The 27,355-nt window shown below is 45.0% G+C and overlaps 2 protein-coding genes across 4 annotated transcripts in view; one reads left to right on the plus strand and one right to left on the minus strand.

Annotated features, from left to right (window-relative positions):
• ZBTB6 (zinc finger and BTB domain containing 6) overlaps positions 1-10,557 on the minus strand; it is a 41,331-nt gene extending 30,774 nt beyond the window's left edge. Inside the window, exon 1 of the mRNA XM_086948375.1 lies at positions 10,358-10,557. The gene's annotated coding sequence lies outside the window, so the exon portion shown is untranslated. The remainder of the gene's footprint in view (positions 1-10,357) is intronic.
• A 319-nt stretch (positions 10,558-10,876) lies between these two features.
• ZBTB26 (zinc finger and BTB domain containing 26) overlaps positions 10,877-27,355 on the plus strand; it is a 32,836-nt gene continuing 16,357 nt past the window's right edge. The window contains exons 1-2 of one of the 3 annotated variants that reach the window (XR_015303785.1): positions 10,877-11,045; positions 25,794-25,904. The gene's annotated coding sequence lies outside the window, so the exon portion shown is untranslated. The remainder of the gene's footprint in view (positions 11,046-25,793; positions 25,905-27,355) is intronic. The other 2 variants (XM_086948376.1, XR_015303786.1) reach the window with 2 other exon arrangements.

Here is a 27,355-nt window from a genome sequence, read left to right on the forward strand (position 1 = left end):
CATGTGTAGATTTGCTCATGTGAAAACCTGGATGTTTGAAAGTTAATTTTTACTCCAACTACTTTTTTCCCAACTCTGAAAGAAGGTTTACGTATGCCACTCTCAGGAGTACATTTCCAACAGTATGGGAAAGATTAGAGAGGATTTGTTGAAAACCCTCAAACATGCAAGTTAGTAGGTTTGCATAGACTCAATAGAGCATTCCAAGCCGGAACTACTGCTTACCACAATCTTCAGTCCCAGTATGTGGAGCTACGGAAACGTGGCAACATAAAATGATTACTAGTATTCAAACGCTACTATGGAATATGCTGTGGCATAATCAGAGAGGCTATATAAGAGCTCTTATATAATCAGATTGCTGCCATAATTTGTGGCAGCACTACATGGCATCAAAGGGACAAGTGGATTTTGTTACTGGACAAGTAGATTTAGGAAGCAATCTTCCCCTGGACAAGTACATATTTTAATAAATTCCACACCCCTAACGGCGGCTTTCTCTAGTGATGCCTGCCGTTGATATCCGGATTTGGTGGATAAACAGCTTCATTTAAAGCCTCAATATGTGCTGGCACCCTGCTATCAGCCTAGGTAGACAGACTCATGCTGTTCTACCCACATGCGTAGCGGATGCACGCGTGCAGCATCGCGCTTCCATGATTTGTACCTCGCAGATCTGGTAAGATCTTGACCGCCTGCAACAATTCCTGCGTAATGCTCATGCATTGAGACTCGCCCTTATTAAAGCACTCTTATCTCATTTCTAAGCATTGTAGGTCGAAACTGTATGATGTACAAAGGCCAATAGAATTCCCCTGAAGTTCGGAGTGCTTATATAAGGGGACGCTCTCGCCTCCCTGCCTGTCAAGCCCGCCTCGCTCCCTCCTTGCTTCTCTTTGATCTCTCTTTTGTTTCTCTCAATTTCACGCAGAAACTTTCTAGAAATCCTTCCTGTCGGCCCTTGCGATTCCAACATGGAGGAACTAACTGTGGAAGTGCGCGGCTCAAACGGAGCCTACTACAAGGTACTCGGGCTCGCAGCGGGAGCTGGGGAGGGAGCCCACAGCGCGGCCTTAGCCCACACTGAGGTCTGGCAACCCCCGGCAGGCCTTGTGCTCTCCCACGGCCCCCTCGGATCCATTGGGAGGTCGGGGCTTGGCCCTGGGAGATCCTCATGACCCCCTGGTCACCCCCGCTCCTTCACTTAGTGACACTGACCACCGAGCGCCCCTCCTCTCCCCCTTTGGCCTGTTGTGTTTACACCAGCGGCATTCCGTGTGCAGGGGCTGGCACTCAGCGGAGCTGCTCGCTGCAGCCGCCGCTTTGTTTTGTTTTATGTGTGTGTGTGCTTGGGATTCCCCATGTGCCCTTGTGAGGTAGTTTTGGGATGTAAAGTGTGCACTTTCCCATACAGGCCGTGCTCGTGTGGGGGGAAACACTGCGATCGAAGGGGTTTGGAGAGGTCTCCTATGTGTTACAATGCCAATAGCTCTAACTTTTGCAAAGGCGAGACCGTTGCATTGAAAATGCTTGTTATTGTGGCTTAGGCCTGGTTCCTAATTCCTCTATACTCCTAGGGGTATCCCCTGCCACCAGAAAAGTCTAGAAGCATAGGTTATTTTTTACATACATTGAAAGCTCATTGGAAAACTACCCCCCGCCCCCCACTTCTTCGCCCTTGCCCTGCTCCCCAAACATACAAACAATTAGGAACAACATTGTGTGCCCCATCTATAGCAAACCTAAATCTCTTGAATTCCTTCTGGTATAGATGAAGGTTCATCAGCAAAACGTTTTAGAGTATTGCTCTTGTTAGAAATGTTCAGTATAACCAATTGTGTGTTCATGGGTTATTCATGTGTATGTTCTTCCGGTTTGTCATTCAAGCAATAAAAGTGGGGTTTCCAGCAAAAGGATGGAACAGCCATATCAATATTGGTGCAGTGAAGTTTGAGGTCCCTGTACCCAACTGTCATTAACATTTCTGACGCAATTAGGAACAGACAAAGGGCAGGCCAGGCTTAAAAACGTCTCCATCTCCACCATGTACAGCAGAAAGTGCAGTCTCACCATTCACCCATGAAATCTACAAAACAGCAGTGCTCAGGAAGAAACTATTTAGCAGTACCTTGCTAACAGAATGGCTGAAAGTAGCCCTATATCCACCTCACTTCAATGTCTTGGTCTCCACCCTCCAGCCGCAGGAAAGCAGGCAATACACGTCTACAGACTGGGAAACTTTCCTCACAGGGGGCATCCAAAATGGATACTATTCTGCTTTTGTAATTAATACTCTGAGCCAAACTTGAAGGGTGAACATCAAAACACACCCTCTCCCGCAGTTGCATAATCTCCTTTTCGATGTCTGCATTATTTATACTGCATACTTTATCACCTAGCTATGATCATGAGGGTACTGCGGCCTTTGAATTTGGCCTAAACATCTCAAACTTTCCCTACATTGCAGCCAGCCATTACTTTATGTTTCCAGTCACTGAGCGGATCAGCTGTTTTTGCTGAAACAGTGGTCTAGTGTTAGCTTTCCAAGTGATAGAACATTTGCCCGATTCCACTTCTTATCAAAAGTACCTACACGGCTATATATATATATATATATGTCTCACATGCAAATAATATTATTTTTACAGTTTTGCAGTATCGGATTGCTTGCAATCTAAAAAAAAAATAAAGAGACTTTGTATTAACAAAAAAATTGGCCTTGCCTTTAAACTCAAAATAGAGTTATAAATTATAAATGTTGCAGTGCAATGCAATGCAGATCTGCTATGGTTAATGTAAATGGCCCAAGAGATGTCTATGAGGGAAAATGCTTGTTTTAGTACTTGACTGTGCACTCGTTGAGTGATTCAATGTAAAACAAGCGATTTAAATAACTAGGCTGTGCCGTAATGCTCTCGGTGATAAACAACCGTTCTATTCAGAGTTCTAGGTCGGAACGTGTAGAATGTTACAAAATGCATCATTTACCATACAAAATTTCAAAATATTTCCACATTTCATATCCTTATTAGCATAAAAACGATCGAGATATTGTGACAATCCCAGCCCACCTGCACAACTAGTGTGGTAAATTATTGCTTTTGCAAAGAGAGGCCACGCAATCAAAGCACAGCTTGGTGGGGCAAAGCAGACCTTTCTGATGTAACAGCAGTACTTAGGAAACACCACATCAAAATAAATAGAGTGCATAGGAAAAGAACTTCAAAATATGTACCAACCCTACCCACTTGTTCTCGTGGCTCCTAGGTACACCTGGACTACCTGGAAGAGACAGCATTGTTGAAGTCCAAGACGGGTCATGCTCCCTTGCATCATGAGCAGAAATAACAAGCGTTGGTAATGCATTGGTTTCGCCTATGTAATGAATAAAGAGTTGTTTTCATCAATCATTGTCTGGGAGAAGGAAAGATCTCCCCGACCGATAACATGGGAAAGGATGTAGCACAGCGGTCAGAGCTGCTGACTCTAGAGCTGGGGATCCCGCTACGAGACTCAGTGGCGCCGGGCAACATCCTGTGATTCTATCCAAGTCACTTAATCTCGCAGGGTGATAAATTGTTATATAAATATGCTGCAAGAGTAAAAGGCAAAAAAAAATTGAAACTATAGTTCCACCAGAGCAGATGTTAACAGTATTTCGGCGGTAAGAAACTGATAAAAGAAGGAGATGAGGCACATACATTGGTAAATGTAGGAAAATATGCTACAGCCAATAGAAATGGAGGAAAGGTGAGTGGCAAGCACAGGAACCAATAAGAAGCCTCGAAAGAGAGGAGGCAAGATGCAAGTCCCTAATGACCCATATGAGCTCCAGCATTTTAAGATCGCTACATTTGGTTCAAAATTTTAGTTTTCCACTTTCTAGCAGCTTTTTACTTTCTAGCAGCACATAAATGTAAGGCTGAGGAATCATATTTCCATATTCAATTCGTTTTGGACACAAAAAAGTATTTTTGTCATCCATTTCTTTTTTGTTCTCTTTGCTAAAGCAAATCAGTATTTACTTCTTTATCTTTAGAGATGTTCTGATTAACAATTCTATGGCTTTGCACCATTGAGATTCTAAGGAAACCAAAACTTGCTTGGACTACTAATTTCATCTCATTCTAGCAATTAAAAATTATTTTTTTCTAAATAATAACTAAGAGTAAAAAATGGGATTGATACTCTGGGAACAAGCAAGAAAAAAGTTACATTCAGTAATATTTATGCAAATAATTAATTCACATTATTCCCGAATGACCCGTCTGACTCTTCCCAAAATTTCATATCACATTGGGCTCGATTCACTCGGCCATTTTGCTTGTTGTACTGCGTTACAAGTGCAAACTGCTGGATTTACTACCGGGTAATATTACCCCAAAATTGCATAATATTACACGGGAATAAATTCCATACCAGGGGTTGCGAGCGTTCTGCAGTGTGGTTAAAGCTTAGAAACGCATATAGCGTGTTCGCTCATTTGGGTGCTGGTGCGCTGCGCATTTCCTCCATCCAGATAACACAAGGTGGGGTTGTTGAGTATGATTTAGTGGTTGACCTTGTGAGTTAGCAAACTGTGAGTAACAGGAGGAGTTAAAAGAACGCTCTAGAGGCAAGTGAATTTAGCCTTAAAATTAAGAACAGAATAAACAACAACCATCCCAAAGATCAGAACAGCAAAAAGTGGGTGTCAGCTTGCTAAGTGGCTGAGTATGACTAAAAGTAGATGCCTAGAATCTAAAGCGGTTTAGAAAGTAGAAGTGTAAAGCCCTGGTTTTGACTACCAAAGTTATATACAAACCAGATTTCTATAATAATGCTTTTCTTTTGTGCTTAAGCAGGATAGGAATAGACATGACTGGGATAAACCCAGGTACTCAAAATGGCCTGCTGCTATGCGCAAACGGACACCTTCCAACCATGTTGGCGGTCTTCCTCCTACTTACATACATACGGACCAGTCCCAGTTCACCCTAGGGTCAAAGGAACACCCATAAATCTGCATTTGAATTATATGAAATAAAGTTATTAGGCTGCTGGGCATCAAGTAGCAGGTGGTCCATGTGAAGCGACACCCTGTCTTCAAACCCGCCACTCCACTGTAAGCCTGTCAACTGTGCATCACGAGGCAGCCTCTCTGCCAGGGGCACAATCGAAATTATGATACTAGGCAACTTTGGAGCGGATGTATGACGTTACAACGCATACTTTTACCACGCATGCCTTTAAAACGCAATATTTACAACGAAAACCTTTACAATGCATAGTGCTTTGGGGTGCTGGATAGTGAATAGTTTAATTTGCTATTCCAACTCCAGTCCCCGTGGACACTAGGGAAGGTGTAAACTTATTCCCTATCCTAGAGCGCCCCCCCCGGCGCAATGCGTTGTAATGGTTTTCGTTGTAAATACCGCGTTGTAAAGGCACTGTGTTGTAAAAGTTGCGTCTTAAAGGATGTTTCCCCTTTGGAGCGTGCCTTGCCTCATGGGAAAGGGTACAGCATTTACCACATTTACTATCACGTGGGTCCTGGGGGCTGTGTATAGTACTGCAACATATCTTAGAAAAAAAGGGCTGAAGGCCATCCTCTCAAGCACCTGATGCATGAAAGGTCAATACACTATATCAAATGATTTTTCAAAGTCCACTGACAGTAAAGCTGTCGTACCCCATACTTAATTTGTGCACACCAGTCCACCTGGATATGCTGAAGACAACGCCAAGAGTTCCTCCCTGGCATGAAGCCATTCTGATCATGGTGAACTAAGAAATAAATTACCTTAGTTAGTCTAGATCCTAGGACTTTGGCAAAGAGGTTTGCTGCAAAGTTTGGCAGTGATACTGATCAACAGGAGGGGCACTCATTAAGAGGTTTGTCAAGTTTCTGAATTACATATATCAAGGAACCTCCATAGATTGCTCTAGAATATGCCAGGGCTGAGCAGGTTTAAATAGAGCCCTTTAGGTGTGGCAGTAGCAACAAAGCGTACTTCTTGAGGAACTCTAATGGAAATCCATTCAGACCTGGCGCCATACAAGAGGGCATTTCAGTAATAGTACGTAGATCTATTTAGCTGTATTTGGGAAGCCTAGCTGTGCTCTAGCTGTCTCCAACTGGGTGCATAATACAAGGTTTTCTACTACTGGGCACTAGTTCAATTTGCAGGGAAGTTCAGCCTAGTATTGAGTGGGAAGTTATTCACAATTCAGACTGCATCAGTAATTAGCTGCGATATCATCCAGTATAGAAGGAACAGTGTGTTTCTGTATCTCTACTTTGTCCCCCTCGTTCGTATGTTCTTTTTCTTTTTTTGTTGTCGATTTTTTATTATTTCTAAAGACTACAAACATACAGAGTCGTTTAGTATAGCCTAATCTCAGTACAAGGGAACATGGGGGAGCATTGAGCCAGGCTGCATTCATAGTTGGTGTACATGGAAAAAATGGTCATACATGGCTACATGGAACAACATCAGCACAATAGCAATTTGTGTGATCTACATTCCCATATTATGAAAGACGGTGGAGGAAAGGCTATCGATATAAAAGATAATATAGAAGACTCAGCGAGAAAGAGGGACAAGCATTTGCAATGCAATATGTCTCGCATTTATACGAGTTTGAGCTAGTGGCATTGTAAATGACAATACCTTTTATTTATGTTTTTAAAACACAAATAAAAGGCATTGTCATTTACAATGCCAATAGCTCAAGCTCGATTTACTCCTGTAATGTATCGTTTGCTACCCCTTGTATTTTGTTTGGTCACAATTGTCACGTTTGCATCGTGTAGCTTAACCTTTGCTTTTGTAATTTGTTCACTTGTAATTTACTCCTCATGTATCATTACATTTCCTATTGTGAAGCGCTTAGACACCTTCGGGTAGAGTCCGCGCTATATAAAAACGCATATAATAAAAATAAAGCAAAGAAGACCGACACTTCCCTGACCAAATAGTAAACAGCAGGCGGGAGCTCACTCATATTACTAAATACTATAGGTCTGGCAACATGTCTAGGCTCGACCTAAAAAGAAATGCAAGCAGCTTCATTAGCGGCGATCCAAGATGGCAATTATTGTACCACACACGAATACAGCGATCATGTAAACAAGCACCGGGTGTGTAAAAGGTGAGGTTATCTTGGTGTTGCAGAAATCTGCCCATAATGAACAACCCACCCTCGGCTCACTTCCTACGCGCTCTCCAACTGAACCCTGGCCCACAAAAGATTTTAAAAAATGAACTAAGATTTTTTTGTTGTTCAAAGTTGGCAGGTCTTTCGAAAGACTACTAATCCATTAGGTATGAACTCTAGACACACTGCCATCGTCGCGCTTGCACAGGCATTAAAACAATAATATTCCGCGATCTCAACCGAACAAATCTAGCGCATGCGCAGTGCAACGAACATGACTATCCGCGAGTCGCCGCCACGCATGCGTCTGTGTATGGCGCTGCCTGGGGCTGGTGACATTGATGTGTGCGTTCTCAGCAGAAGAACGGCCCTGCAGCTGGTGCTGGCCGTCATGTCACCACTGAGCGGCGGTGGATCGCTTTTTGCGCACTAAAATTGAGCTCCCGTACCTCCTTCCTCCACCGGGTAAGTTATATTCAGGAACAGCATGTATAACTGACAAAAGTAGGACTAGCGTGATACAACGCAGTGACAGAGCGGCTAGAGCGACAGGCTCCAATAAGTTAAGGGACTGAATAGAGCGGCCAAAAGATAGAAAGGTATTTGTCAACTATTGGCCATATCAAATTCATGCAAACGCCTGTTTTATAATGTTGTCATCTGCAAACGGTGTAATAATACTTAAAGTCACATCTACAAAACGTGTAGTTTTGTATTCTTTGGAGGAAGGTAAAATTCTTGGTACGATCTTACCTTGGTAACTGACTGACTGAGTGTGCATTGAAATCTGACTCTGCTCAGGTTCACGGATTCATGTTATTTTCTGAAAGTTGTACTATTGCTTTACAGAAGACACAGTGCGCTGGAAGCAATAAGTTCCTCTAAAATCCAACTTTTCTAAGATGGCCGGTGGCGGCGGGGGAGTGGGGGGTGTCTCTGTGCGCTCGTGTGTGTGTGTGCGCGGCTGGTGTGTGTCTCTGTATGTGTGCGTGTATGTGCGCTTGTGTGTGTGCGTGTGTCTCTGTGTGTGCGCGTGTGCGAAAGCAGGGGGAGGTGTGGCTGTGTGTGTTGGAGGCTTTCAAGGGAGACAGGACATGGTGAACGCGCGCGCAACCTGATCTGATTCCGGCAGGCTGCGCGTGCCGATCTCTTGTCTCCCTTTTGGCTCCTTGGAAGCAGAACCGCCGACAATAGGCCTAGCTCTGCGACAGGGTTTTCGCCCTGTATCGCAGGTGCGAGACCTAAAAAGGGGGGGCATGCCTAGGATAAGAGAGAATAGTTGCATAAACACTCACAGGAAGTGTTTCTCAAAGCTACCATTGCAATGTTGGTTTCCCTCGTTATGTTTTGTGGAAGGGGGGAGCGTAGAGCGCCATCCTGTACGGTTACACATACTGGGGAGGCTGCAGTGGAATTGTGCTGCAAAGTGATCAGATATGTACGGTATAAGTCCCAGTTATCCTTAGGACGGGATGTGGAGGGTTGCAAGGTAGCGTAGGTCTCAGTCTGCATATCACAGTATGCCATGCTGCACAGCCAGGTCTCTTTTGTGGGGCGTTGCCGGGCCCCTCAGTTAACTGCAATTTCCTTTTTGGCTAACAATGCAATTGCTGTAAACCTGCGGTAACAGGCAGAGACTTCGGAGAGAATTTCCAACAGGACCATTTTGGGTGAAGGCACGATCAACGTGGAAGTGATGTTGGATAGCATCTGAAATATCGAGTTCCAGTAGGTGGAGATGACGGGAAAATTCTAGGTCATACGAGCAAAATCAGCGTTGAATGATTGACACTTGGAGCATTGAGAAGACTTGGAAGTGTCGTATTTAGCCAATTCAATAGGCGTGATATAATATATATGGACAAATTTAAAGTGCAGTCGTTTATGACGGTGATTGGGAGAGACCCTCTTAATTTGCTGCAGGCCCATTATTTATCAGTGAGTGGTTGTCCAAGATCTTCTTCCCAGTGACATCGCGCACCCCCAGTCTCACACCTATTCGAGTGCAATGCAGGCACAGTATAGTTTAGTGACCATGTGCGATACGTCGTGATCTGTGATAAATAGTTTTAGAGGTGTGAACTCTTTAGGGGGGATTGGGAAGGATAGTATTGTCCTACGCAGGGCACTAGCAGCCAATTCATAAGAAACATGTCCATATAGTTCAGCTCAGCTTGATGTCCAGTGGGTCCATAGCCACTATGAAAAGTAAAGGGCAGCCTTGTCGAGTGCCAAGCGATATAGTAGTATGCTCGCCTCCCTGTTTATGACATAATGCTGATGCAAAGGCAAACAACGTCATAGAATTGTAACTCCACGCAGTGAGTTGCCCATCGCTCGGTGGCCCTTACAAATCACATATAAAACAGAAATTTGACAGTAGTGAGATGCAATATTGCTAGCGACCTTGCATAAGCCTTTTAAGAGTAGCTGTTTTAAGACGATTTGAGCAAACACAAGGAGATGATGGGTGGAGCGCTGAAACTTTTCAGACTCTCACCCCCAGTCAAAGATCTGGGTTGAATCCATCATCGCTCTTTAGCTCACTTCACCAGCCATATGCAAATCAGTTTTGACCCTGTTCCTTATGGAAACTGTCCAGCCTGAACTGCCAAACCAGGTCTTCCCTGGACCGGAAACAAGAAACCTGGGACCGGTTTCTGGGTAACACCCCTCAGCAGCCAGGCAAGCTTGGATCCAGTAGCAAAGTGAGCAAGGGACCCACGTCTGGGCATACCCTGCCATGATGGACGGAGAGCTGAAACTTTTCAGACGCTCACCCCGGTCACTGATCTGGTTTGAATCAATCATCGTTCTTTAGCTCACTTCACCAGTCCAGTTCAGACCTAGCCATATGCAAATCAGTCTTGACCCTGTGTCTCATGGGAACAGTCCAGCCTAAACTGCCAAGCCAGGTCTTCCCTGGACCGGAAACAAGCATCCTGGGACAGGTTTCGGGCTAACAGCCCTCATCATCCGGCTAGCTTGAATCCAGTGGCAAAGTGAGCAAGGGAAATCACGGATTGTGAATATTTTCCTTTTTTTGTAGCCTCTGTTCGCATGACATTACGGTTCGGTAAAGAGTCCGGTCAGGTGGTAATCCCAAACATTGCTCGTTCAGAAACCTGATCTGAAAACTGGACCTTGTTTTTTTTTCCTGGATGCTAATGTGTAACTGTCTGCCACTCTCCCAGGCCCCACCGTGTTGCATTGGTACCTGTTAAGCAGCCGGTGTTGGTTCTGAAGCCTCGCTCCGCCGAGGAAGGGTGAAACAGCCTTTGTTTGCTACTCCTGCAACCAATTATGACATCAAAAGCCTCTTCCTCTGAATATAGTGCGTTCAATCCACCTCCAGGCTTGCATTCCATTTGTGCTCTTCCCTCTCCTGCAATGCGAGATCTCATTAACCAAGCAGCATTAGTTGGGCTCAGACCTAAACCAAATAAAAGCCCGAACTCCCCACAAAAAAAGAGCCCGAAACAACCCCCGCCCACCTAACTTAATAGACTTGCAAATAGCTACTCGTATTATTACTGAAAATGCAAATTGGAAATAGTTACCAGTATAAATGAATGTATCTCGCCATTAAGTTGCTTAAGTGGAAAGACCCCATACAACAGTTTCCACATCTAACATGGCCGTCCTCGTAGCCCTTTTATGCATACGATAAGTAGCATGTTCGGTCTAGTTGCATTCATTGTTGATGACGTCTTTAGCTTTCTTCGCGCGATGCTAAGACTCAGGTACTGATCTCGCGATAGTACCAAGACAAGGATTCTCTAATTCACCAAATGGATTTTGTATCTCTGGGCAAGGTGGTTTGTGTCACTTAGGGTTTGGGATTTGTAGCCGTGCCCTTCTACCAGCTTCTTGTACCGCCACTGCAGGATTCAGGTGCTGGGAAGGTAGGGGTTGCACGGCAGCTGATGGCCAAATGACTGGGTTCGGGAGGTCAGTTCGGGGTAGTGATTCTCTGCGGGAAGGCCAGCAGGGCAGTTGTATGGACCCTGTAGGTTGATTAGTGTGAAGGCACTAGGGCAGTTTATCTGCCCGTGAGTCAACATTGTGCATCCGCGCAGCTTATCAGACCTTCATTACACACGTTCTATAAGGTATGCGAGAGAGCAGCTAATTTAATTGAGGAGCAACGACTGGGTGTGCCTTGCTAGGCTTCTACTCTTTGTGGGTTGTTAGGATTGTGCATATGACCAAGCGGCTTTGTGACAGTGTTTACATTGGCTGTGTATGCTTGCGTGGTTTGTGTTTCGGCAAAACCTGTGTTTGTTTTCTTTATAGTAATTGTGCGTTTACAGTGTGCGTGAACTATATATCTAATGTAAGTTGCAGGACCTATACCGTGCAGTTGTTGTCGGTGAGCCCTGCCAGGCCTCTGCATCTTGAGTTTTTGCTGTGGCTATAATGCATATAAACACTCAACGTACCATAACGTACGTCTGCAGGTGAAAGTTTGTACATTGCCAACGTTTTTACATTGCCATTATTTTACATTTGCTACGTGCACTCGGTGGGGATACTGTGCATTTGCATGGTGACACATATGTACTACAGCCGCTGCGTAGGAATTGTCTTTGTGCTTTACACAGCTGACGATCTTCGCTCTGTCTTTGTAGTTCCAGGTACAGCATCTGCAGTCTGCAGACGGGCACGATTAGTTGTCAGCTACTGTCGTCTTGCCATGCTTGGGGTTACGTTTCTGTGCGCATCACTAGTATTTTGTTGTACATTGTAATTCAAGTGCACTCTGCGATAATGTCGTGCAATTGTCGGCGTGCTCTTTCAGAGCAGTGTGTATGTACCCGGTGTGCGCTGTGATTCATTTTCCTTTTTTATCTGCAATGCAATGCAAATGCTGTCACTACATTTTTTTATTTGATTCGCGCAGTCTCTCAGCACTGCAGTTTGCATCAATTGCAGATGCCCTATTTTTATTATGCTTTATTGCTTCCATTATGTGTTTTACAGGAATGCAGAAATGACTGCTGCGTTATGTGAAACAAGGGTAGAAGGATGAACAGATTTACTGATGTATTGCAAGATTGTTTTTCGCAGTGTTGTATGTCTGCACATATTATCAACCGCAGCTATTTAAAAGTACATATTTTTTGTGTGTTGGCAGCCACAACGGACCAATAGGTAAACCGTGTGATAAATAATGCCGAATGCGTATTTGCGAAAATGAGAGGACAGGTAGCAGAATGTTCAAGTTTTTGGGTCAGGACAGGACGATGGATGAAAAATAAAAGTTATACTTTATGCACCACCTCCTCCTCCCATAATTTTCATTCACCCTCTCCCGTGTTCTTCTTTCCAAAAGCCTGCAATGCCTCTGATCTCCTCTTATGTAGGCAAATATACAACTCTAGCAACAAGTGGAATTCCGCAATCTTCACAGGGACTTAGAGGGCTCACAGGCCGCCATACATAGCCCCACACTCCAGATCGAACTAGGAAAAGCCTTACTGTGCGTGCTGGATGTGTGTGTGTGTGTGTTGACTCTAAATTAGTATTTCATGCCCATATATCCATTTGTTTTTCAACCCAATCGATCGTGCATTCCATCTCAGCTACTCAAGTCATCCTCAGTAGATCATTCTGAGAACCTACAGATGTGAATCGAATTGTAATTGAGAGAAAATTGTCTTGCAAAATGTCCCCTAGTTAGCATTTTGATGTTTTTTAATTTTCTATTTCGAAAAAATAAACATGTAGAGGTACTCTATTGGCATTCTTTGTCTACATGCCGTTATCGATTCCTAGTTAATAATCTCACCTTGATGACTTTGAGTGATGTATTTCTGACCTTATTAAGCTTGTTTAACCATCCCTGACTCCATCAGAGGCGGTCGCTCCCTGCCGACTGGTATCGTAGCGCTTTGCTGACTTGCATTAATTGACATAGCGCTTTGTTGCCAAACAGCGTTTTGGTGCCTTGAATTAATTTGAGATAGCATTATTTGATATAGCGCTCTGTTGCCAGCATTGTTTTCCATAGCGCTTTGTGGCTATTTACATAGTGCGTCCTGTTTCCCTTTTGGCTCGCTGCCATTTTGTTGTTGTGAATCCCAGCCCGTCCCCCAACCACGCTCCCGCCTCCCAGCTGACCCTCCCTCCCACTGGAAGATAGGAGCTGACCTGACCGCTCCAACGCTGTGACCATCCCTGACTCCATCAGAGGCGGTCGCTCCCTGCCGACTGGTATCGTAGCGCTTAGCTGACTTCATTAATTGACATAGCGCTTTGTTGCCAAACAGCGTTTTGGTGCCATGAATTAATTTGAGATAGCATTATTTGATATAGCGCTCTGTTGCCTGCATTGTTTTCCATAGCGCTTTGTGGCTATTTACATAGTGCGTCCTGTTTCCCTTTTGGCTCGCTGCCATTTTGTTGTTGTGAATCCCAGCCCGTCCCCCCACCACGCTCCCGCCTCCCAGCTGACCCTCCCTCGCCCCTCCCCTTCCACTACCCATTTATGACAGATGCTTGACCCTATCTTCACCTCCAGCAAGTACATCTCCTTCGATCACACCACAGCCCTCCATTGGACGGACCACAGCTGCGTTCACTTCCACTACAAAAAAATCCACGATCCATAACCCTCCAAAACCAATTCCCAGAAGAAACTGGAACAAAATCACCACCGAACAACTCTTCTCGTCACTTCAACAAAACCCCCCTGCCAATTCATCGGATCCTAACCAAGCAGCCACCAACCTCACACAATGGATCCCACACAGCGCAGACGAACCAACACCATTGAAAAACCACCTAATCAAGCAAGGTAACAAAAAAGCCCCCTGGTTCAACGATGACCTTAAGAAATCCAAGAAGCACTGTCGGACTCTCGGGAGAACCTGGAGAAAAAACCCTACCACCGACAACCTGACCTCCCTCAAGAACGCCACCCGTAAACACCACCAACTCATCCGATCCACCAAGAAATCAGCATTTAAGGATCGACTTGACAACAACGCCCAAAACAGCAAGGAACTTTTCAACATCGTCAAAGAATTCACTAGCCCCTCCGCAGGCACTAACGACATCACCCCCTCCCAAGACCTCTGCGACTCTCTATCATCATTCTTCCACAACAAAATCGCCGAAATACATTACAGCTTTCAAAACCAGTCCGAAGACCAACCCACTCCACCCACCCCCGAACCAAAACTTCCCTCGAACAACCTTTGCGCCTGGAACCCAATCACCACTGAAGACACCATCCGCCTGATGAATTCCATCCACTCAGGATCGCCAACCGACCCTTGCCCCCATCACATCTTCAACAAAGCAGACTCCATCATCGCACCCCATCTCCGAGACGTCATCAACTGTTCCCTCAACACTGCTACCTTCCCAGAAAACTGGAAACATGCGGAACTCAGCGCCCTTCTGAAGAAACCCACGGCTGACCCAACCGAACTTAAGAACTACCGCCCCATATCGCTCCTCCCTTTCCCCGCCAAAGTCATCGAGAAAGCCGTCAACAGTCAGCTTCCTCGAATCCAACAAATCCCTCGACTCCTCTCAATCAGACTTCCGAGCCAAACACAGCACCAAGACCGCCCTCATCGCAGCTACAGACGACATCCGAACACTACTGGACAACGGAGAAACTGTTGCTCTCATCTTACTTGACCTCTCCGCAGCCTTCGACACAGTCTGTCATAACACCCTCATACAACGCCTCAGCAACATCGGTGTACAAGAAAAGGCATTGGACTGGATCACACTTTCCTTACCGGAAGAACCCAGAGAGTCCGCCTCCCCCCTTTCAATTCAGAGGCCACCGAATTAATTTTCGGCGTACCACAAGGATCATCACTCAGCCCCACCCTCTTCAACGTATACATGAGTCCACTCGCAACCATCGCACGCCAACACAACCTCAACATCATCTCCTACGCAGACACCCAGCTGATCCTCTCCCTCACCAAAGACCCAAACACAGCCAAAACAAACTTACACAAAGGAATGAAGGAAGTAGCCGAATGGATGAAGAACAGCCGTCTAAAACTAAACTCGGACAAAACAGAAAACCTCCTCTTAGGATCTTCCCCCTCTGCCTGGGACGACTCATGGTGGCCACCGGCCCTCGGAACCGCACCCACACCTACAGACCACGCACGTAACCTGGGCTTCATCCTGGACTCCTCCCTCTCGATGACCAGACAAGTCAACGCCGACTCATCATCCTGCTTCAACATCCTACGAATGCTCAAAAAGATCTTCCATTGGATCCCCACCGAAACAAGAAAGACAGTCACCCACGCACTGGTCACAAGCCGATTGGATTACGGCAACACCCTTTACGCCGGAACCACAGCCAAACTACAGAAAAAACTCCAACGCATCCAAAACGCCTCTGCCAGACTCATTTTAAACATCCCTCGGCAAGCCCACATCTCCGACCACCTGAAAGACCTCCCGCTATTCCGCGCATCCACAAATTCACCATGGGGAGAAGATCCTTCTCCTACTTAGCGGCTAAAACCTGGAATTTTCTCCCCACCCACCTCCGCCACACTCAGAACCACCTCTCTTTCAGAAAGCAACTAAAAACCTGGATATTCGATAAGTAAATCACCACCCTCCCTCAAGCGCCTTGAGACCCTCTGGGTGAGTAGTGCGCTATACAAATTTTGGAACTTGAACTTGTTTTAACTTGTGGCACAAGATTTGATGTACGTGTAATACCCTCAATAGATCACATAAGCAATAACAGATGTAATGAACTTTAGTCAAGGTTACATCTAGTAAAAGTTCTAGATCAGTGCTGCAAGAAGCCACTTTCATTTCATTCCTGTCTAATCTGGAGAGGCCTTAAGGAGCAAAAATTATATTTAATGTTTGTGAACTTCCATTCTCAGGATTGCAGCAAAGGGCTCTAGGGCCACTGCAAACAGGAGTGGGAAGAGTGGGCACCCATGTCTGGAACTGTTGTAGATATAATACTGGTCAGAGATGTACCATCCAGTTTGCACCTTTGCTTGTGGTCTGTGATACAATAACTCAATCCCTTGATCCAGCCCCCACCCCGACAACCCCAGTACAGTGCGCTGCATTACCAAGATCAGATATGCCCATTGTAGTGTATAAAGTGCTTCTTCTTAACCTACAGAGACCACCACGGCATTGGGGAACACCACTGGCAAGGTCTCAGTAAGGACTCTGTTAACAGTTCTTGAGTGTTTACATGTTGGGATGAACCCATTTTGATGTGCATGGATTGAGGCAGTCATGTAAAAGTATATTCTTTTAACGAGGATTTTACTGAGTATTCTATAGTCCTGATTAAGCATGGAATTGGGCCCATAAGAAGACTTCTCGCCCATGTCCTTGCCAGACTTAAGCTGGGGCACAATCCAGGCCTCCCTGGACTTTGCTGTAAGCTCTTTTTATTAATCTCAATTTTGAGCATCACAGTATTTTCAAAGGGATACTTTTATATCGACCTACGGGGCCGCAACTGTTGTTTTTGGGTACGATCGGTACATTACTTGAGGATGGCCTGTGTCAAGATTCCCTTACGGTCTTGGGCGATTTTAACTTCTATCTTGAGGACCCTAATGATCTCGATACTAGCGGTTTGAACAAAATAATGGAAGCCGGGGATCTTAAACAACTGGTAGCTGGTCCGACTCATCTTAAAGGTCACACGTTAGATGGGATTTTTTCTAACAATGCTAATGTATCCTGTCAGGAGGTCCTTCGCTTGGCCTGGTCTGACCTCAGTGCCATTATATTCGGGCTTAAGGAACCTTTAGTTCCTCAAACAGAGAGGGCTCTACTTAAGTTGGTGGAAAAAAGGGCATGGAAAGATTTAGATAGGGTACAACTGGAGGAGCAACTCAAGAATACTCTACCCCCTCCCCCATGCAACCCTGACAAAGCTACTAATGATTATACTGATTGGCTTGATAGAGCATGTAAGAAACTGGTTCGAATAATAAAGTGGACCCCTAAGAGAACGAACCCTTCGGCCCCCTGGTATTCTGACCTGCTTAAATGCCAGAAATTGGCTTGTAAAAAGGGCCTGGAGGAGGGGCTATTGTACTGTTGATAAAGCGAATTATAAATGTAGTTTAAAACAGTACAAAGACTTATTGCTGGAAACGAAGAAGAATTATTTTTCTAAGGAAGCTCTTCAAGCCAAGTCCAACCTGAAAGAACTTTTTAAAATGGTGAAAAGGTTATCTTCTCCTGACATTATTTAAAATGTTAGTAGTCCTGAATTTTGTGACCAGCTGGCCATTTTCTTTCAGCAAAAGGTGGAGGCAATATTTTCTACATTTACTCTCCAGTTGAAAGAGTCGGAGTTCTGCCCAGTGAGTCTGTCAGGTTGATTTAATCTCAGGATCTGCTTTTGATCATTTCAACCCCTTAGGGTTTGAAGAAACTGTGAAATTGTTATCTTCTGCCTGCTCAGGGTGTCCTACTGACCCCTGTGCGGTCCCAATACTCAAATCCATTTTTGAAGTGATTTGTTCGGTTTTTAACCCTCTGATTAATAATATCTTCACTTCTGGGATTTTTCCAACTGCTTGGAAGAAGGCTTCGATACTCCCCCTTTTTAAAGAAGTCCACTTTGGATCCTATAGACCCGGGGAATTATCGGCCTATTTCGCGACTCCCTCTGCCTGCCAAAATCCATGAAAAGGCCATGAATGTACAGCTTAGTAGCTTTTTTCATGGCAATAACGTACTTGACCCGACCCAATATGGCTTGAGAGCTGACCATAGCACCGAATCGGCCCTCTTCAAATCCTGTGAGGAAGTAAGAGAGGCTTTGGACTGTGGGGGAAAGGCTATTCTCATAATGTTAGCTCTGTCAGCAGCCTTTGACACAGTCCATCATAACGTTTTGATGGACCAATTGTCGGGGGCTGGGGTGCAAGGGGTTGCTTGGAAACTCCTCCACTCCTTATTATCATGGAGATCACAAATGGTCGATCCTAGACAATAACAAATCGCAGCCTTTTAGCCTTCAGTGTAGGGTGCCGGAGGGGTCGTCACTGAGCCCTACGCTCTTTAATATCTATGTGACGCCCCTGGCAGCCTTGATTAGATCGTATGGTTTTCAGTTGACCTCCTATGCTGACGACACTCAGATTGTACTATCCTTCAAGGACGGTCAGGCAAAAGAAACCGGTGTTCGCTTCCATGACTGGATTGCAAACTGGATGTCGGCAAATTGTTTCAAACTGAATTCCAATAAAACGGAGGTCATTATTTTCAGAAATAACCCTCATGTATGGACTCCAGATTGGTGGCCAACAGATATGGGAAACCACCCCACTTCTAGCTCTAAAGTGAAAAATCTGGGTGTATTAGTGGATAAAAAACTGGCTTTCTGTGCCCACATTAGTTCAGTTGTCTCCGCTTGCTTCTTGATTCTGCGAGTCTTAAGAAAAATAAAACCTTATCCTTCAGAAGACAATTTTAGGACGGTAGTCACAGTCCTTGTACTGTCACGGCTTGAGTATTGCAATAGCATATATTTGAATGCCCAGAAACAACTGCTAAATAGGCTTCAGATAATTCAAAATGCTGCGGCTATACTTCTGTCGGTATACCCAAATTTGTCTCAGTCCGAATAGAACTAACTCTGCTACATTGGCTCCCGGTGAAACAGAGGGTTCGTTTTAAGGCCGTCTGCATAGACTTCAAGGCCCTTAATGGTATTGGCCCTGACCACTTGAGGCAGAGGTTTAAATGGTATATCCCCGGTAGGGCACTTCGATCCCTGGGTGCTAAACTGGTCCAAACACCGACCTTCAAGAAAGCCGGCTGGGGAGGGAGGAGCTTTATCACCTGCACATCCAAGGCGTGGAACGAGTTGCGTTCCACCTGAGGAATGCTGCCAATCTGTTCTCCTTAAGAAGAGGCCTGAAAACCTGGGTTTTCTCTTTCTGATCGTATCAACGTATTTTTAGGCCTAGCTCAGCGCCAGGACACTCACGGGTAATCGTGCGCTTCTTATAAATTCCAATAACATAACATAACTCTCCAGCACCGCCTGGTACAGATTAACCAGTCGTAGTACCAGAATTGCTGCATATGTCCTGTAAAATTCTGCAGTATCTTAGTCTCCGGGGGCAGAGCCAGCACAAGCCAGGAGACTCCTTCCACGCGGCTCTGGGCCCCAAAAGCGAACCCCCGAAGTGGAGCAACATCCACATTTTTAAGCTTTGGGCTTCAACAAACGAAACCCCCCCAGTGGGATGACTTCCACAAAATTGAGAAAATGAAAAATTGATATAACAGATACCGCACAAATAGTGTGAGTATAATTTGTGTTTATTGTTTGTATTAGTCCTGACGAAGGCTCCATAGACCCCTAGGGCCCAAGGAGCTGAAACATGTCGACGTTTTGCTAAAAAATACCGACAGACTCAGTAACTCGGTCTGCACAAAGTATAGTTCTATTTTTAAACCACAGTGGAAATATACCCCTAAATAAATCCTTGGGGTTATTTCTCCTTTTTTAACTATTATTCTTCTGCACATCACTTTTGCCACTTTTTTCTTTGCACGAGGAAACCCTCATATCTCTGGACACTGCACCAAATAACCCAGAGGTGCCTCGGGTGAGGCTGGCAGTTCACAAACAGAAGAAAACCCGATGATAACTGCCACAACTACAATGCGGGGCGGATGAACCATATATACCGCACCTTCGATTTGCATTGAGTTTTTGAGGGTACTCTTCATCCTTTAAACCAAAGGTTAGAAGGTGTAACAAGTGTCCATTTTTTCTGATTAATCGCATCTAATATCCGGGGAAAGAAACGGACACTATTTTTCCTCATCCCTCCATTTTTTTGATGAACGTATCTTAGTCTTTGCCTCTGTGACCCTCGCCACCGCAATAGATCTTTGCCCTCCATGAGTACCTGATACAGCGTTACATTATCCATGTAAGCCTCAATCTCTCTGTCTGTGGTCACTCCTGATATCGTATAACTTACTATAATAGTTCTTAAATGTCTTGTTAATCTCTTGATGCTTTCCTACCATTTGGCCCAGACATGTCTCACCTAGATGATCGTTGCTTGCCTGTCCCTAGAGTGGATAAGCCAAGCTAACAGTTTCTCAGACTTCCCTTGTTCGTAATGCTTCCATAGTACATAGTCTTTAGAATTATCACATCGTAATTTTTCGATTAGATGGGCATACCTCTGCTGTCTGTCTGCCAATAATGGTCTTTTCCAATTCATGTATGAATCTATCCAGGTCTTTTAACTCAATATCCAGTTTTCCCCCCCCAATGCCCACTATCTTGCCAATGCAATGGCTTCTGATCACTTAAAAGCTTCCACACCAACCAGTGTGTACAATGCAGTTGTTCCCTGATTAAGGTATCAATAAACTGTGATAATCTTCAAACAATGGCCTCTCTCCAGGGAGCACACCTGCAGCCATTAAGTGGGGCTAGGCTGCACCTCCAGTGAATTTCCCCTAGCAGAGGGTTATGGTCCGATATTCTGTGACAGTAAAAAATTGACATAGCCCTTTAGTACACAATACCCTATCTGGGTGATTGTGAATGTCATGCAGTGGGGAATAAAATTAGTAATCCCGGTCTTGGTTATGGTGTAGCCTCCTTACATCTGTAAGACCCCAGTCAGTGATCCATTTAGTGAAACCCTCTAACATACTATTGGGATAGGAACTGGCCAAATGCGGGGTAGGGCAATCTAGGTTAATATCCATAAAAAGTTAAAATCCCCCCCCCCCTCTTAAATTATGGGATATGTCTTTCCCCTAGCCAGATCCCGTGAGAGGGAAAGAAAAAAGCCTCCGCTGATCCTGTTTATTTTGGGGTAAATGCTGTCGGGAATATCTCTGTATCATATAACGTCACTTTCCCCAATAGTGGCTCCGTCCGTCTGTACTCCTGGCCTTACCCGTGTCCGGGTCCTCCTAGCAAACAATTAGTATTCTGCGGCATATATTCTTCCTTTGTAATCAGGCTAACTGTAGTTTGTTTAAATGTCTATTACACCTATAGTGTAAGGTATAGGCACCATAACACCTGTAGTGTCTTCAAATAAACGTTAATCTTGTATTGTTAGACTACGGGCCCTATACTTCTAACATTCCATGCCAGCAATGTATATATGTCCTTAGTGCATGTCATAAAAATGTCCTCTCTTGCTTTTCCCTCCTCTTTTCTGCAGTCCTACATTTTGACTTCAGCACCACACCCACTATCTAGCCAGAAGATCTTACTCCCATCAGTGTGATGGCCAAAACGGACAGGTGTCAAATTTACTGAATATACCCACAGCAAGCATAAACATTTCCCAACTCCTCCTCCCAGAACAAAAAACATCAGCTCTTTGCTCAAGCTTTCAATCTGTTTAATGTACTCTCCCCCAAATACTCTATTTCAGTGTGGATCACAAACAAGTAGGGGTGTGCCTGATTCATTTCTTTTATCATTTTATCCTGATTCCCCCATTACAAAATAATGTTCTCTTCTTCCTAATACCATGAATCATTCTCACCTCAGAGGACCTTCTCTAAGAAGCTTTGTCCTTGCCTTTACTTAAGCCACCGGTTATAATTAACTCCTTCTTTTCCCACCAGACCAGGGGTGTACCTCCCAGGCCCCCTCTATGGGTCATCTGGAAGTCTAGGGGGTGTTTGGGATCTCAGCTTGTTCGTGTGTTGGCACCTCAGCTTGTTCATGTGTTGGCACCTCTGGATCTGACACAGAAAACTGTGGTGGGACGCGGTTATTGGGCTCTAAGGCAGAGTATTGTTTGGCAAGGTGGTGTCTCATTTACTGCCTCTGGTTCTCTTTTTAGGTTTCGCCTAGCGAAGGCTGCACTTGCGCAGCTCTCGCTGGGAGAAAACTGATGTTTTATAGAGTGGGGCTTGAACCCGCCCCTCTTCTCCATAGGTTGGCTTCCTAAACAGAGGCCAGCCATTGGAGGAGAGGGGCGTCACTCCGTTCAAGCCCTGTCTTTTTGGGATTGAGGGGTGTGTTTTTTACATTCTTTCTCTTTTCTTTCTCTCCTCTTCCCATTGGCTGGAATTTTACATTCCAGCCAATGGGAAGAGGAGAGAACGAAAAACGCTCCCCTCAATCCCTAAAATGACGCTGGTTTCTCCGAGGCATTTCTGCTTCGCCTCAGACAAACATGGTGGTGCTGCTTGGTTTCCCGCGCCAGCACTAGACTAAAAAATTGCCCCTACTGACTTTAAATCTCATCGCTGGTGCATTGCATGTAATCTGAGCCGAGACCTGCTTCAGTGCACAACTTTTTGGATGCTGTGCAAACAGTCTGAAGAAATCTGAGATGCTCCCGCTCGGGCCGCCCCCTTCCTAATGTGACCTGTCCTTGAGCAATTGTTTGGGAATCGGAACATTATGCCCGCCCCGTCCACATCCTGTGCATATGCAGTCTGTCCACTTACGTAGCTGCCACGTGGCATCACAAGTGCTACAACACAAAACTTTGCATGCGCATCTCTTCAAGCTCGCTAAGGGTTTTACGTTCGCTGAGAACGTAACGCCTGGCGTATCCGGCTGGCACCGATCACAGCCTGCCTCTGCCCGATGTGCCTGTGCGCACATGCGCTTGTTCATGTGCACAAAAATGGCAGTGCATACTATATCATGAATCTGGAATCAGCGCAAGAAAAAGTGCACTATTCCACGCACTGCCGTCTTCTTTGGAAACGCCTGCCGGACATGTCACACCTCTAAGAGTACATTGTGATTTGCCTTTCAGTGGGCGGGAGGAAAGGAGGGGTGATGGGAGGGGTGAGAGGCACCTGGGGTACCACCCCGCCGAGGCCCAACTCCTCCCCCACACCCTCCCCTAGAGGAGGCACGTCAACGACCCGCAGCACTGGATCAGGGAGGAGAGCTTAGCTGGACACAGGGGCGCAGGGCAGCTCGGACTGGGGAGCGAGGGTTCTGGGGCGTCCGAACCGAGAGGAGTCGCAGAGGGGTCCAAACAGGGAGGGCTCAAGAGGACTTACCCGTCAAAGGATGCATACTGCAGAAATTAGATTCTGATGACGTTAAATAGCCGATCCTAACAACATTCTGGGGGGGTTGTAGCGAAGTTTTAGAAACTCGCGCAGTTTTAGGAAGTTCTGGGCTAGTAGGAAGAAGTTCGTAGAAAGCCAGGAGAAGTTTGTGACCTATTTTGAGCTGCAAAGTTGTTTTCTGAAGTTTGTGAGGGCCAGGGACACAGTTCTGAAGTCCTTAGGAGAGTCAGGAGTTGGATCTGAACTTTTCTGGGAGAATTAGAGCTAGGATTGTTGCAGAATAGCATTTTTTGTGAAAGTCACTTTCTGAAATACAAACGTTTGTGAGGTTTCAAAAGCTGGAGAGGTAAATTCTTGTGGAGACAGAAGTCAAACGTTCTGGGAGTTTTTGATTCTAAAGTATCAAATTTGGAGAGTTTCATATTAGGTTTTAGGAAAATCAGAGAATTTTAGAACCAAGATTAGGACATTGCGGTGGTGGGACGTTTTAGGAAACCACTGATCTGAGTTCACGTTGTAGGCTGGGAATTCAGTGAGTGACTGAGAGCGACTCCTCTTTCTTTAGGATAACCCAAGCCCCAGATCTGAGCTTACCCATCCAGTACCCATCATGAACATCTTCCGCATCACGGGAGACCTCTCCCACCTTCTGGCCATGATCATGCTGCTGTGTGTAGGTGGCTCTGTGTGTGTGTGTGGGTGGCTCTATGTGTGTGTGGGTGGCTCTATGTGAATGACTGTGTGGGTGGCTCTGTAAGTATGTATGTATGTGTGTGTGGGTGGCTCTGTATGTGTGTGTGGGTGGCTTTGTCTGTGTGCCTCTGTGTGGGTGCAAATGCAATAGGTCTCGCATTTGCGAGTGATTAAGATATTGGCATTGTAAATGACAATGCCATTTATTTATCTGTTTTCAAAACCAACACATAAATAAAAATGTTGTCATTTACAATGCCAATAGCTCTAACTTTGGCAAAGGCGAGAACATTGCATTGTAAATGCATGTTTATGTTTGGGAACCGGAAGGGCTCAGTTGTTCTCTAGGGTATTGGTGTGTCTTCCTCCTCAAACTAGCTTCTCTTACCTTTTCCAGTTTTATACAGTTCTAGCCGGTCCCATACATAGGACGGTTATGTTAAAAAACACAGATGTGCCATCTGTCATCACTTTTAGCGTAGTGGGAAACATCAAGGCATAGCGAAGGCTTGCCTCTTAAGACTTTCTCAACTTCAATGAAGGTCTTTTACCCTCAACGGGAGCAGTGTACTCTGGAAATGCAAATGCCATACAATTGTCCAATTTATATGGCTTAGACATTCTTTCCATCTACAAAGTTGTGTCTCTGTGTCAATAATGCAGTAGCCAAGCTATCACTGGCCTTTTCTCCCTGACCCATGACTCTTATGCCGTTGTGCCTGTTTCTTTCTTCCGCAACTTTTGCCCTAATCTCTAGAAATCACATGCTTTCGTAAGTTCAGAGCACTAGTGGTCAGGTGAAGTTTGTTCATGGTATCTTCTCTGTTCTTAAACACTTTTGGTTAGACAACTCTTAAAGCTGAGACTATTGGCCTTCTCAGAGTGCCACATCGTGTGATACTACCATGAAAAGCCAACACTGCAGCACATGATTCCAGCACATCCTTGATGGTATTGACTATTTGGTCCTGTAGCTGAATACATTCGTTTGTTTTTTAACGTGCCCATAACTGCATACAGGCTCTTAAAGTAGCAGAGACAGTTAATACACTGTCGGCGTTTTGTAAAGTGATAATGTTCTACTATTGAGCCACTTTGAAATAGCTTGAATAAGTCATGGCATTCATTAGCCATGCAATAGCACATATACACTACAACATTACAACTGCAGAGGCTACTGCAGTAGGCCATACCAGCTATTAAATGCTCAGTTTACCACTATTGGTCCTGGCAAACATATAGGCATGCAATTGCAGATTTCCAGAACAAGACTTTGAAATTAATGTATGGACAGATTCTGTAGCTCTTTTTCAATAGGAAGAGTACTACTTTGGAAATGGCACTGTCCTCGCTTTTAAACTATATGTGTAGATTAAGAGTGCATTTGTAGATGGGCATTGGTTGACATAACAAATGGAATGTAAGGATAGTGGGAAGGTGAGTGTACTATTTGAAGGGTTTGAGAGCAGATGCTAATTACTGGGAGGTGGTGTTATGCGATTCGTGAAACTTGACAACTATTTAAATGTAGTTTTGGTTTTGAGTCAACAAGGGAAATGCAGCCTAATTCAGTGCAGGATAACTGCATAATTTCGGTTATGTGTATGATATGTATATGTTTGCATGTATAGAAATAAGACCGTAAAATTGATGTCTTGTATCTGCTACGCCTTTGATTGTTAATGCTGATAAGATGGTCTCACATTTGGATATTTACTCAATGTCTGAAATCCTCCTCCTAGCTCTTGCGTGTTAATTTACATCTGGTAATAGGTTTTGTAATGATCTGGATAAGATTAATTCATTGGAATTCTTAGGGAATCTCTAAGTGAACATCTGTGTAAATATGTTTTCATGTAAATACTTTCAGATTGATAATAATGCAGGTTTTTATGTACATCACTGCTTGGAAATTTTTCTTGCCCCCACCACAGATGTTCTCCCAAAACTATGCACAAGTGGGCGATGTGTTTTTGCTGAGTATGGCACAGAGATTCTCAACAAACGGATGCTGACAGTTTCAATCGCTCTGTTAGTCCTTGACGGTAAATACACTTGTGTGTTTAGTTGCTCTTGACATCAAGGCACTGTTACTCGCTGTTGTCATTCTATTGTTTTTTATTGCTGGAAATGTAAAAAGCTTGGACAATCTTGAACCAGGTAACATAACTATAATTTGGCCGTACAGTTTCAGTATGTGCTATTTTGAAAGCAGCGATGTAAGTAATATGCGGCTTAACATCAGTTTTGTGTCTCATTTAGAGTATTTCACACTGCATGCGTAACACCTTTGCCTGTAGATATTTAGATGTTGGCTCTAGGCAAAGCTGTACTAATGTTGTGAAAGTACTATTCGTTTTTTTAAATAAGAAATTACAATTTATTGCAAACGTCTGTCATCAATAGCTAGTACAACAAATGTAAAACTCTTATTGAGTTTTTGAAGATAGTGATGTTGAGTCTCGGATGTGCCGTTTTGTGTTTCTACAAACGACTCCGCATCATAAATCCAGGCCAGGAGGCTGCAGACAGGGCAATCAAAAGCTAGTGGACCCCATTTGAGTTCAATGGGGTCTTTAGCTTTTGTCCTGAGGTTCCCATAATGTGTCCCCCTCAAACTGGAGACCAACAACCCCTTTGGGCACTCAACAGTCAAGGTAGTGAGGGACAGTCCCAGGGTTGTGTGCTAGAAGCTCACAATGTAGCAATGCCTCAAAAACCACAAACCCTATTTTCTCCTGAGGGGGAGGGGGGCACAGTTTCCCTCTTCCAACTTTTTCTTTTAAAAAGGAAAACTTTGTTGCGGTTCCTGTCTTCGAGTCTAAACAAGATGGCTGCCTAAAGTGTGAGCTCTGGCAGCCAGGGGAGATCATATCCATTTATCTCCCTCGGTCCATCACCATTCACCCCTAATAGGGCAGATAAATGCTCCAGATAACCTACTGAGAACAGAAAACGGCTTTCAAAGCTCCCGAGCTGTCCCCTTATGGCGTTGTACTACCCGATTCCCAGGACCTCAGCAGGGCTGGCAGGATGAGAAAATGGCACCTGCGGTGCCACAGGGATTGGCACCCCGCGACGATCCCACCGCTCAAAGTGCTTACCGACCCTCAGGGGTCTCCAAACCGGTCCTGGAGGGCCGGATCCATGCCAGATTTTTAAAATTACTACATGTATCTCAATGGGGATATCCAAAAAATCTGGAATGGATCCGGCCCTCCAGGACCGGTTTGGAGACCCCTGCTCCAAATGAAGATATGCACTCAACTACAGATGAGGTAAAGGGCTTACCCCATTGCTAATTTCGCAACCCTTAAGTGCAGTCCTCCTCCAGGGGCCAGCGCAATAGAGTGGCAAGATGACACTGCAGAACTGCATATCCATTAATGCCCACTACCAGTTGCGGAGGCGCATGGCAATGTGTTCACCCCAGCCTTCAGCCCCTCTCTGGCAGTGATTCGGCACATCCAGCGTGTGCAGTGCTGGTACAGGACTG

The sequence above is a fragment of the Lissotriton vulgaris genome, unplaced genomic scaffold, assembly GCF_964263255.1.
Source record: "Lissotriton vulgaris unplaced genomic scaffold, aLisVul1.2 SCAFFOLD_2524, whole genome shotgun sequence".
NCBI lineage: Eukaryota > Metazoa > Chordata > Amphibia > Caudata > Salamandridae > Lissotriton > Lissotriton vulgaris.